This window comes from Ochlerotatus camptorhynchus, unplaced genomic scaffold, assembly GCF_037179485.1.
Source record: "Ochlerotatus camptorhynchus isolate MF236.1 unplaced genomic scaffold, CSIRO-AGI_Acam_v1.1 ptg000211l, whole genome shotgun sequence".
Taxonomy (NCBI): domain Eukaryota; kingdom Metazoa; phylum Arthropoda; class Insecta; order Diptera; family Culicidae; genus Ochlerotatus; species Ochlerotatus camptorhynchus.
In genome coordinates, this window is record NW_027040701.1 from 3,145,232 (window position 1) to 3,158,334 (window position 13,103).

Consider the following 13,103-nt stretch of genomic DNA (forward strand, 5'->3'; position numbering starts at 1 on the left):
TTCTCACAATAAGAGCTGCTGATGTTGTGCTTGTGTGAAATCTGAAAATAGCACGCAACGTAGGGTAGTAGGGTAGAGAACTACTTCGGCCTAATCGCCCATTTTGGGCCTATCGAGCAGAAAACTTCAAATAAATCCATGATTTCAGAGTTAACAAGTCAATTATGCGTTTGGTACGATACTTTAGTTAATAAGCTACCGAACGAAGTCAATGAGAACGAGTGATATGAACGTTTGCAACCATTATTCCCAAAAACAAAGGAAGCGCTCCGACCGATTCAATCTTTATCTTCATCCGATAGGCCGAAGTGAATTTATTGTCGTTTCAAAGGCGTTTCAATCCGTTAGGCCGAGTTTAGAATCCGTAGGCCGAGTTTGGCGTCAAGAAGCAGTGTTAGACTTTTGACAATATCTCAACGATTAGTTTCTTTTTATCAAATCTTACGGTACATATGGAAAGGTAAATAAATTTGGATGTCATTAGTAATAATAACATTCCGTTTGGTACTAAACTGCGCTAGATTAAGAGAGACTAAATGCGGGTTGTGCTTAATAGGCCGGAAATGGGGTAGTTAACCCTAGTTGAAGAACTAAGACAATTTATTTATTAAAAAAATAAATAAACGATGTACACGCAATTTTTATTCGTCAATCTATATGCTTCAATCTCTATTGATTCAGATTTTTAAAACTTGTAGCTCAAATAACGAGTAAAATCTTCGCTGAAGATTGCATCATGAATAAGGTTAGTTTTATTGAGAAATTCGCTTTTGAATGTAGGGGAATTTACGTATTCTCGTCAATCTAAGCAGCGTCCGAACTTCTATTAGCGATTTCTCAGCGTCACACACATACATGACAGGTTTGTTTGTTGACATTTATCTGCTGCTTGCTGTTCTACCAATTCCAATCGACAGAATTGATCAAAACGGGTTGAACATGTTTTTACAACGCTCCAAACTTCTCAGGTGAGAGTGACTATTGTCGGCAGTCTCTTTTTCTTCGGCACCCTTTCCATTTGAACTGCGTGTTAACCAGCTGTTCTATTATCGGCAACTCGAAATCAGCCGTATTTTGTAGTATGTATATTTCATTTAAAGAAAAATATGGTATAACAGGAATTCACAGTCGTAAAAATGTAATCAGATTTAAGCTGAAAAGGTAAGGAATCGGCTTAATACATTCAGCGAAGAGTTTTGATGGGAAAATACAGCGAAATAAACGTTTCAATTTCGGTTGCCGAAAACAGTCAATGGGTGCCGAAGCCATAATTTACCCTATATGAGAATTTCGTATATGAAATTTTTTACCAAATCTCCTTTCTGAACATTAAACCAACATTTTTAGTGGTGATCTAGTTTAGACGTTGCATAAGCTGCCTGTATTTTGTTGCAATATGCGAGCAAAATGCACATAATTAATTAATATCTCCATATTACTAACTTGAACCGCGATGCTGTCTTCAGCAAAATTGCTCCTTATAGTTTTTTTTTCGAGGCTTTTGCCACATTCTGCTCCATTTATTATTGCAAAGCATGAGCATTAGACTGATGCAAAATTTGAAATTTTCGCTCCACAGTGCTCAAACGGTTTCAAATCAGGTCCTGATTAGCCTCCCAAAATTTAAACTCATTTGGTAAGAAACTGACTTGGCACAAACTATTCGTAGTTTATATGGAAATTACTATGGGAAAACCAAACTTTTTGTTCATTGTCTACTACCCATTTTCCATATCGCTTTTTCGAAAAGTTCTATAACTATTCTTATGGGAATTTTTTTAAGCTACAACTTTGCGGAATATCGTTTTTCAGGCAAATGTCTAATTAAATAGTTATTAATTGTTTAAGAAATTGATAATCTTATGGCATGATCAAGCAGCTGTTCTGTTAGCAGCACTGTATTCTGCAGTAGCCATGATATTTGTGCTCTATTATTCTCACCAGAAACACCAATGTTGCCAGCTGAACAGTTGAATGAGCATAATCATAAGACATCAGTGACTTGAATTATTAATAACTTTTGTTCCTTACATTTAATTGAAAAGTGGTTTTGAACAAAGTTGTAGCTGGGAAAATCATGCTATCATTTTTAAAAGCATAGTGATGTGGTGAATTGTTAGATACATATGAACAAAAACATAAGTTTTCCCATAGTAATTCCCATATAAACTTGAAATGGTTTGTGCGAAGTCAGTTTCTTACTAAAGTAGTTCAAATTTTGGTAGGCTAAGCAGGACGCAATTTGGAACCGTTTAAGCACAGTGGAGCGAAAATTTCAAATTTTGCATAAGTCTAATGAGCATGAGCATGAATGATCGCCCTTGGTTGCTACTCGGTTATTGCCAGATCAGCTGTGATTACACAGAGATCTAATAGACGATGTTTGGGACTAGAATTCGGCCACGCCAGCACGCAAATCAATGAATTAATGGGTATGAATGTGTTGACGTGACACTCGCTTTGATGGAAACCGAGTAGTCCTCTGCACTTCCACGATGAATCACTGGGATGTTGGGTAGGAGGGTTTGGTTTGCAGCAAGCAGGGTTTGTTGTGGTAAACGATAAGCTGAATTTATGTCCTAACGATCATATAACGCGCAGGAGCTTGGGATTGAACTCACGGTCTTCTGCTCAGTAAGCAAAAACGTTTTCCACTAGGCAAACGAGCTCCTTTTTCATTATCGAGTTGTGTAGTCATATTAACAAATAAAGCGATTGTCGAATCTTGAATGTGGATGGGCCTGAGATTAAACTCATGATGTTCTGCTCAGTAAGCAACAACTGTCGAAGGTCACCGAGCCCGCAATATCACGTCATACCGTTACTCGAGTTGTTGTAACCATTCAAACCCGGCACCGACGAAAACAAATATCGCAAAATACACTATAAACAAGCGATTTGACCATTATCTCTTCAATATGACCACGTTGTTCTGCTCAGTAGGCAATCTGCTCCATTTATGATTGCTAAGAGTAAATAAATGCACTTTAGACATTTGAGAATGATTACATAGATTTGTGACATGACTTGAACTTTTTCCCCGCTTACTCGAATTTTTATCCCACTATAGGCAAATACAGGTTCCTGATGACATATAAAAAGTATCACACTCCTAAAATCATGTTCAAGAGAAACGCAATCATGTTAAAAATAAAATTACTCCTTCACTATTGAATTTGTCTTGTAGAAAATTTGGTACAAATATTATAATATATTACCCCGAAACAAACTTTTTGAATTCTTCGGAAACATAACCAATTTATAAGTTTTTTTGGGATCGGATGGCTCTTAAAGACTTTCAAAACAAAACTTTGAGTTTTATTTTGCACGGGCTTTGAAAACCTCAAACCGAACTTTAGCCTCACAAACGCGTCTAAAAGCGGTCACGGCACACTGCGATTACATTTCTGAAACACAACCTCAACGCACAAACACGACGACGACAACATTAAATTTTGATAACTGACCTTCGTCCGGGAGGTGGAACTACCCAACAAACAATTCAGAGTCACAAATAAGCATATATATTGAATAAATGCTTTATAACAGTGTACAATGCTGAATAAAACGGGTTGCCAAATTATGTGCTCAAAAAACCTCATTGAGATCGATAGATGCGCCTTTATTCCGCTGTTTGCTCTGATTTGATTAATATACTTATTAAAAGCTATATAAACGATGACTATCTTCCTGATTCAACATCAGAAGTTTGATCTAATTACATACTGAATAAGTGTAATTTGTTCATACATTGACGCTTTAATTCGACTGTTTTCAATTGATTTAATAACATGCTTTATTATACGTCTAATAATTGTTTTCTAGCTCCATTATTAGATTCCATTGCATTGCTTAACAATATTGCTGAATAAAGGTCAATACAGTCAGCATAATAGCTCTTATACCACTATGCGTCCATGTTTTAATTGCATGCTTTGTAAATGCTTTACAAACGGCGTATTCATTCATTATTTCACAAAACTGTTTCAGGCTAACAACAAAACGAAATTGGTAGCATAGTGGTTACCGTTTCCGCTTTCCAAGTAGAAGGTCGCGAGTTCAATCCCAACCTCATCCCTTTTTGTATATATTTTCTACGCCTAATTAATTTAAATCGTAATCATAGATCGTATCACTCACGACAACCAATTCATCGATCTATCGAAAATAATAGCCCAGCATCCTTTCTATCGAAATTAGAGAGATGGAGAGGTAACATTGGTCTCATGTAAAACAACTATGAATGAATTAATCATTCTCACATCTCCTTGAATTAGCTAGAGTTACGGCTGCGAGTGCCAATAGGTATTCAGATTCAAGCTTTCATTGCTCATTTAGTTGCCCATATGATGTATTCTACGATAGCTCAGATGGCAAGGCAAGCGGCTGGTGATCGGAAGGTCATGGTTCGAATCCGATCCATCGACATGGGTGTATGTATGTAATGTAATAAATTTTCTAGTATCTGTGTGGTCGGTGTAAAAGTATGGACGTCTGTCAAAAGTTGTTCCAATTTAACCGTCAAAGTGTTCAATTGGAACAACTTTTTTTCAATTTTGCGGTGAAAGTCGTCAATACTTTTACTATAGTGCTTTACTTGGAACGCCAGCACGCAGCAGACAAATGGAAAACGAATTACTCACACATAGCACGGTACGAGTTGAACTGCTAACGTTGAAAGCCAAACGTGAACTCAACCCGGTAAGCAAGGACCCTCTACTCTCAAACCTCTCAACATTTCTATTGAAACAATAGAGCCAGCTTGCTCTTCGGTAGATGATGTTTTATCGCTTCGTTTTATAGTTAGCGTCTTATGTAATGCGTTTATTTGTTAAGGCTCATTCGAAGTAGCTTCACGGAGCTGAAATTTAATTTTATGTTTAGCAAAACTACTTAAACTATAATTAGTATTTCGATGGTTACGCAGAAAAAAAATCTGAATTTTAATAGTGATGTTAATATTTATGCATGATAAAATTCATGCATGTAAACTTCCTTTTCACGTAAACTAGCAACTTTCAAAGATGGACGATTGTATACAATATTTGGGACATTTCATGAAATGTCTCATAAATTTACACGATCTCTTATGTAAATATGTATGATATATGACGCATCATTTATGTGCATCATAGTGACAGCAATTTACAGTACTTTTTTTATTAAGTTGTTGTGTTAAGATCGGTTCGGATCGGTTGTTTGTTGAGTCCTCCCAAAGTAGGTGGCCGACCCTGGGAGAAATTTAAAGAATTAAGTGAGCTACTTAGCTGTAGGACGTGTCGGCGTCTAACAAACTTTTAAAATCTACCGCTCCGGTCACAGTAGTAATGTTCGGTACACAATGTATCTGAATCTAATGCAATGTGGTAAATATAACAGTTAGACAATATACTTGCCCTCACTTTTCGGCAAGGTATATAATATAGGTGTAAACGATGAGTTATATAACGCATTAATCAAGAAGGACCTATCGTTTGTAGTAAGACCAAACCTATCTATCACAAAACGTGCACTTACCCATTAATGGGTTCTCTTTTTACTCAGAAATTATGCAAAATTAATTAGGTGACTCAATCGACTTACTTTCTCACTTTTAACTCAATTGAATGCCCTTTTTTTTGCTTTTCAACGTAGTACTCATTTTCGCTAAATCCTAGAGTTTTCTCCATACTGAAAAAGTGTAACTTACATTCGAAATCTTAAATCAAGAACGAACAAAAAGACGTTTATTTTTAAATTATGAAATTTTTCAGTTAGATGTCAATGCAAATTCGGATTTTTACAAGTATCAACACGGCCTAGTAAGCATGTCTCGTTTCTTAAACTGTTTCCCAAAGCAGACTTTCTCTCCAACATAAATTTTTGTTTTGATATTTTTTTGCGAGAATCTCTCTTACAATATTCTCGCTTTGCTCTGTTATGTTTTCGATGCTCAGTGTACAGAATCCCATTCCCCGAAAAAATCTGTGCATCATCCTGTACATAATATTGCCTCTCGTGATGCTCTTCATATACCCTTGAACAAATTGACTCGATATCAACTTGCTGATTGTATCTCAATCACTGTTGGTACAATAATTGCTTACCGTTTTCAGATTTCCTAAAATATCCATTTTAAAAAACCGATTGACTTGCCCACGGGCCAGAAACCAGTCACCTCCAATTAGAATGTCCATTCACAGATCATTAAAATTCAGTCCAATGAATAAATTACGCATTGTATGGACATTTTCGGAGCGCCACCTCCTTGGCAGCGGACATTCGAACCGATCCGCAGCATATCTCGTTTAATCATTGTGCAAAAATCAACTGACGCTGCAGGCAGCAGCGACAGCCTTGAACCATTCACTACTTCTCCAGCTCTGCATTCGCTTTACTCGAATTGAAGTTGCAAAATGCCATACGAGTAGGCAAAAAAAACTGCTTGAAACTTGTCCTACCCACCAATGTCCTTTTGCGTCCTCTGAGGTTGCACATCATAAGGTAAAAAAAAGTAACATCAAATCTAGGTCACTTGTGCACGTTCTGGTCGTTTACGTTCTCAACATCTTTGCCTTGGTTGGTGGCAGGTAGGTATGTGTTGGTTCGAAGCATAGTGTGCTTCGTGCAACCCATATGGGAGCGATACGATTTGGAATCATAAAACGTGAGCATTGCTTTGATGTTGTGGGTGGATCACTCTAGATTTTCGCATTTCCTGGAAATTTTGCCACGAGAGCAACCGGTAAAATAGAGAGATAGAGAAAAAGAGAGAGGTAGAGAGAGAGAAAGAGATTGTTTACTGTCTCTCACGTTTGAAAGTGCCTATCTGTGTGTACGTTTGTGTTTTGGTTTTCGTTTTTCCTGTTCCCCGGTTTTCCCGATTTTTCCAACGCAGAAGGTTAAAATATTGTTGCGACTTTTTTTTTCCGGGAGATGAAAATTGTCAGTTCATTGGACGATCGATAAAAAGCTATACTTTTTGCTGTGTGGTAAGGGTCGTGAAACTTCCCTGTTATTTCAGGTGTGTGTTATACATCAAATAGAAGGAATATGCTTTCCTTGTATATTTGCAACATGTTCTAACGTTTTAGATTTAAAGATCTATGGGATGACTTCCATTCTCCAGCATTCTATACTTCTCAACAGCCTCACCATCAAATCGGGGCTGTATTTTACTCAGTGTTCGAGTAAACTTACATTGCTATCTTTTTCTCTCACATTAATATTACTGAGTTGTCATGATAACTTGCGTTACTAAAAGCTCTGAGTGAATGAATTTATAATAACTGAGTGATTATTCCGTAAAAGAAAAAGAGATTGCAGCTCAATTTTCCTCTGTCACTGAGTGAGACTCAACGGCCGTGCATGAATGAGTTAAGGCAGCGTTTCTCAATCCTTAGATGTGATTAGATGAGCTGTAAAATTTCAGACATTACCTATATAAAATATTATGGAAAATTAGGCAGACTTGAGTCAAATTAAGAATCTATTGTTTTTTTTTTAATAAAAACGGTTTAAATTTCAAATGATTTTTAAGCATACACACAGAACTGATTCTACCCAAATTTCCAAAGATTTAAACTCAAATGGTGAACATGAAGGTGATGCATCTTTACCGTGGACACCCTTTATCAAAGTCCGAATGTCTCCCCATAATCTCCCATATGACCCGAAAACTTGTGGATCCCTGAAACGGCCTTCCGCGCTCACCCCAAAATAACAAGACCAGGCATTTAGGCTAAAGTTGATTCCCGTTCTGAGTCTTGTCGTAGATTTTCTCGGGAGCTAATAGAACCATACCAGAAACAGTAACATAAGCTGCAAGAGGCTTTGATATCGAAACCTATATTAAGCATTCATTTGCTAGCGGTTCAAGTGGAATGTTGATGCAGCGACAAGTGTACGATAACCAATTTCATCCGGTTATGTTATACATATTCGCGTAAAACGCCAACGGCTGAGTCCGTTTTACATTTATTTGAACTTGAGACGATGGCAATCGTATTCAGAGTCAAACGATTCCAAGTTTGTTTATTCGGAATACCTACATTTTAAATTCGTAACGGACTGAATTTCGTTGAATGCGACTTTAGCGAAAATTGATGTGAACCAGGGTTTCTATTGGAGGATTGTAAAAATGTCGAAATGGCCTTGGTATATCAACGCAAATAGCTGAAGGTAGTGAATTCAATTAGAAAACGTAAAATAGACTGGACAAAAGTGATCAAAACAATCGCCACGGAATCTGTGCTAAAGCTCATGAGCCATGTCAGATCAAAAGTTCGCTCATTGTCGCATGAATAACGGATCTGCGATTTTTTATCGTTCCATTTCTATAGAGAATATGTACATTGTACATTGGGGTGTGTCATTTTAACAACTCCCTGCTCCCAGGTGGCTGATATGCCGCCATATTATTGAAACCAACATCTGAATCGTCACTATGCCAGTGTAAACTGTTTTAAGTTTTTCAGCATTGAGATTGTTCTCTCGTTTTAGCCATATAAGTGGTTAAGCAATCATAAATCATAGCTATTATTTGGTCTATATTAGATCTTCTTTTATATATCATAAAATTTGAGCGAAAATTTAAAAAAATATCACAATGATCAGTCATGCCTTTTTCGGAATTCATGTCAGAATCTCTTGTTTTTTACAAACTATGAACAGTTCATAGTTACTATCAGTGGAGTTCGCAGTTCATGGACCAGCTCTTGTCAAGGCAAGGTTAATAAGATAAGGGTGCTACGTAGCTGCCACTAATCTTTAGATCTGTATTGAGGTCCCCAAGAACTGTGCCGAATTTGAATGAATTTGGTTACGATCTGGATTTGCGGGAGAACTTTTTAAGTTTGTATGAGAAAATGTATGGGTTATGGAGCAACAACGAACAAGGACTTAGATTGGGAAAACTATGCAGAACAACTTTGTCAAAGATCGCAAATTGATCCGACTTCTGTGCAAAAAGTCAATAATCTTTTACTTTTGTCCAAGTTACAAGTTACTTTGCTTGGCTAGACTACCAAAAGGGTGGAATTCCAAAATCACCATATCGAGAAAGTAATCCTATATAACGACTTCCCATTTTCTGGATGATTTTATTAGCTTGACATTGTAGTTAATAGTCTTATCTAACATCATGCATCAAATCACTAAAAACTAAAAAAAAAACGTGTTTTTTTGCCGTGAAATTGAGAAGAACACATCAAACGCCCTAATGATTTCTTACAAATGTAAGAAATTTCCAGGACGTTTGATGTGATCTCCTCAATTTCACGGAAAGAAACGCGTTTTCTTTTGTTTTTACGTGATCTGTTGCAAGATTGTTGCAATATTGCTGCGCCCAGGATCTGCCACAATTTAACACTGGTGATACGTCGTGGAAATACACCCTCGGGATTTTTGGTTTGTTGTTCCGCCTTGGTTCTTCTTTCGCAAATTTTTTGACCCGGAGATTTTTTTGGTTTTCTTTTTGTTCGTTGTTTACACGGATGTATTTCAAATTAATCGGGCGTGATAAGACTATAATACCCCGTTCAGACTAGAGAGGGTCTAGTATAAGAGAGGAGCGGATTCAAAATAAACTGCCTTGGCAACCTATGCCTGGGTGATTTCTAGCTACACTGCCAATGCAATCAAGATAGTCGCTGTTTGATTGGGTCTGGCTTTGACAGTTCGTTTAGCTCGAAACCAGTCAGTTCGCTCATCTCTTATAAAAGACTCTCTCTAGTACAGACTATGGCTTATATCATGTAATATAGGTTGTCTTGCAATGAGCACTCATACATCTAGTTTTCACTGGAAATCCTATGTATGGGTGCTCATTGCAAGACAGCCTATATTACATTATATTAGCCATAGTCTATACGGGGTATAACACCACATAATCAGTACGTTTTACATATTAAAACAATATCATAGAACATTGGAAATAAGCCATGTAAACGGAACCGTTTTTGATAATTTGAAATGATGTTTTCTTCTACTTTTCCGTGTTTATTGAGTAGTTTGTGAACTGTTCTCTCTATAAGTGGCAAACTATTTATGTTTGGCTCCTCCGCCCTTTCCAAATTTGAGTCTAGAAATATTAATTTCTTGCCTTTGCGTATACTTCGGCATCAACATTTCAAAAGGGCGAAACTAACACAGATGTCGAACTGTGAAATACACTGTCAAAGTTTTCGAAAAAAAAAAACGATTTATTTTAAATCAGTATTCAGTGCAGGTCTATTATTTACACCGATTAGCTTGAGTTGGTCTTTGCTAATCAGTTCATTATAGGTTCGATTTTTATTTTGTGATTTTAATGTTAAAAATCCTCAAAATTAGATTTTGCCCTTTAGGGGAAATGGCTCTAATGTTGGCCTATGGATCTAAGATTGGGCCCATCGCTAAAATTCTGCTGTTCATCAATTTTATCTAGATGAACGCGTCATTGGATATTTTTGGTCGCTATTGAAAATTTAGTCGATTGCTGAATTTATGCATGGGCCCAAATTAGAGGCATTTACGCCGACATTACATCCATTTCCCCTGTATTCAGTAATTTTGACTAAGCCCTTTTGTTTTCGAACCTTTTATTCGACGAACTGTCAATTTGGCCCCACTGGCAACGGCTTATTGTTTTTCGGGTTTCAATTGTGCCTTTTTAAAGAAATTTAGTATCTTGGGTTTCTTTTGTTTTCTTTAATTTTATTAAATGCAAATTTTGAATGGTTGTGAAAACAAAAACAATGAAATAACCAACACCATCTCTGAAGGAATTGTCAAAGTTTTCATTTCATCTCCCAATGGTTATCAACGCGCAAAAAATATAGAAACTAAACATATGCCAGATCAAACGGAGGCCACTTGTGTGTGGGTGTGTACTTTACAGTAAGAAATTACTTCTCGGTAAGTGGTGCAACATAGGATATGCAATGGAATGGATGCTGATTGCGTTGGTTTTATTTTTGTTTCAGTCATCAGCTGGCCCTGTTGTATGTCGATAACAGCGTATTGATCCAGCGGCTGCTGGTTTGCCGTTTGCGACGATTGATAGATAAGATTCATTATCAAGAGCTTTGAGTTTGTTGATTTATTTCCTTTAAATTCGGTTATAATTCAAGACCAACAATTGAAATGGCCTTAACTCTATTTTGTAAACAAACCTTGTAAGGCAATTTTCTCGCGAACCGAAACCTTCATTCGCAAACCTAAACCACAATCGGGTAGAGGAGAATTTCCCCTACCTGTTCATTATGTTGATTTGCCTTTGCGGACTTCGGTTCGGGAGAAAATGGCCTTACAAGGCTTTTTTACAAAATTGAGTTAAGGCCATTTCAATTGTTGGTCTTGAATTGCTTATCTTTTGACAGATACGAGTATTTCGTCTACTACTTGCTGACATTATCAGTGCCAAGTACTCAACACCAAGTACTTGGCACTGATGAAGTCTGCAAGTAGTAGACGAAATACGCGTATATGTCAAAAGATAAGCAACGGAATTTAAAGGAAATAAACCAACCCACTCAAAGTTCTTCATAGAGGGATTCCGTTAAGAGGTTCGACAAATTTAAAGGATTGATTCATTATCAATAACTTGGAACCGCGGAGACAGGATGACTGAATCGGGTCCTGGGATTTCAAATATTAAGGTAACTTGAGTTGTGGGCGAGCTTGTGAGTGAGTTTGAGGGAATTAATAGGTGATATTCATTTTAGGATAATGCATTTCAGCAACTACAACAGATTTTGCTATGCAACAGCGTTGTCAAATTGCTATACTACCTTGAAAAAAAGGGGATCTTATTGACGGACACTTCCCGTCGGTCAGCAGTTGGAAGGATTTGCTTTGATTCAATGGCACAGTGCTGGGATTGTTGGTCATTTGGCGCTTCCTTTCTTTGGGCTACAAACGGGACAGATCTGTATCCCAGATGGGTAAACTATCCCACCATGCTGATGACCATGTTCCGGAATTGACCAGGAGATTTCAGTTTCCTAAATAGTCTCACCCACCAGCTGCTTGCCTCTTCGCTTCGTTTCAGTACCATTAGTTTCTCGCGTTTCGATCTTGATATCAAAATATGACGTGTTTTTATCATTAGCATATCAAAGTTATATTTGTTTTAAATGATCATCAATTGTGTAATTATTACAACATTCCATCTAAATATTCCACGTATCATCCGGATCACGGAAACGGTAGACGATAATGTTGAAAAATTAGCCGAGCAGGAATAACACGGGAGAAAATTGACGAATACGTTCCTGTTTCCAACATCTTCAATAACGATGAGACAAATCTATCGGATGATCCGGGTAATGATTTTAAGCGTGGTTTAAAATATTTTGAAAATGTGAGGAACTTCAGTAAATCTGCCACTTCCGTTATGTTTTGCGGTAGTGCAACTGGAGAACTGTTGCCATAATACGTGGTGTTCAAGGCAGAGTACCTATGGAATTTGTGGACGCTTAACGACCCTCAAGGAATGCGCTATAATCAAAGTGCTTCTGGCTGGTTCGATAAATTTTTTTTTCGAAGATTGGTTCAACTCACTTTTCCTACCAGCAACACAGCATTTGAAAGGGCCAATTCTAGATAGAGCTGGAATTAGGGACTAACAGCTTTTGTAAACAATGACTTCTCTTGATGATTTCTAGAAATTCAAGGGTCGCCCACGCAAACCAACATCCTCATCGGGTAGGGAAAGACTTCCCCTATCCGATGGTTAGGTTGGTCTGCGTGGACGTGCCTTGAATTCCTAGAAATCATCGATACGAGTCATTGTTTACAAAAGCTGTTAGCTGTCGGGCCAATGAAGCGAGAATGGCGAAAGATTCTGGGACGTTGGCGTGCTTATCGTGAGCGTTCTAAGAATGCAACGATTCCTAAAAGCAGACTCGGAAGCCTTATCACCGAACTTTTAAAGGCACCGCCACCGAAAACTAGCCGTATTGTTATTGCGGGCTTCAGGAAGCGTAGAATTGTACCATGGAGTCAGTTGCCCACTGTGGAAGTAAAAACCGATTTGGTCGGAAAATCGTTTAAGAAATTCCTAAAGGAGCATCGAAATGACGCTGGGTCCCAAAAAAAAAAAAATGAAAGTTCCACCAGAAAAAAAGTGTTTTACCCGATGA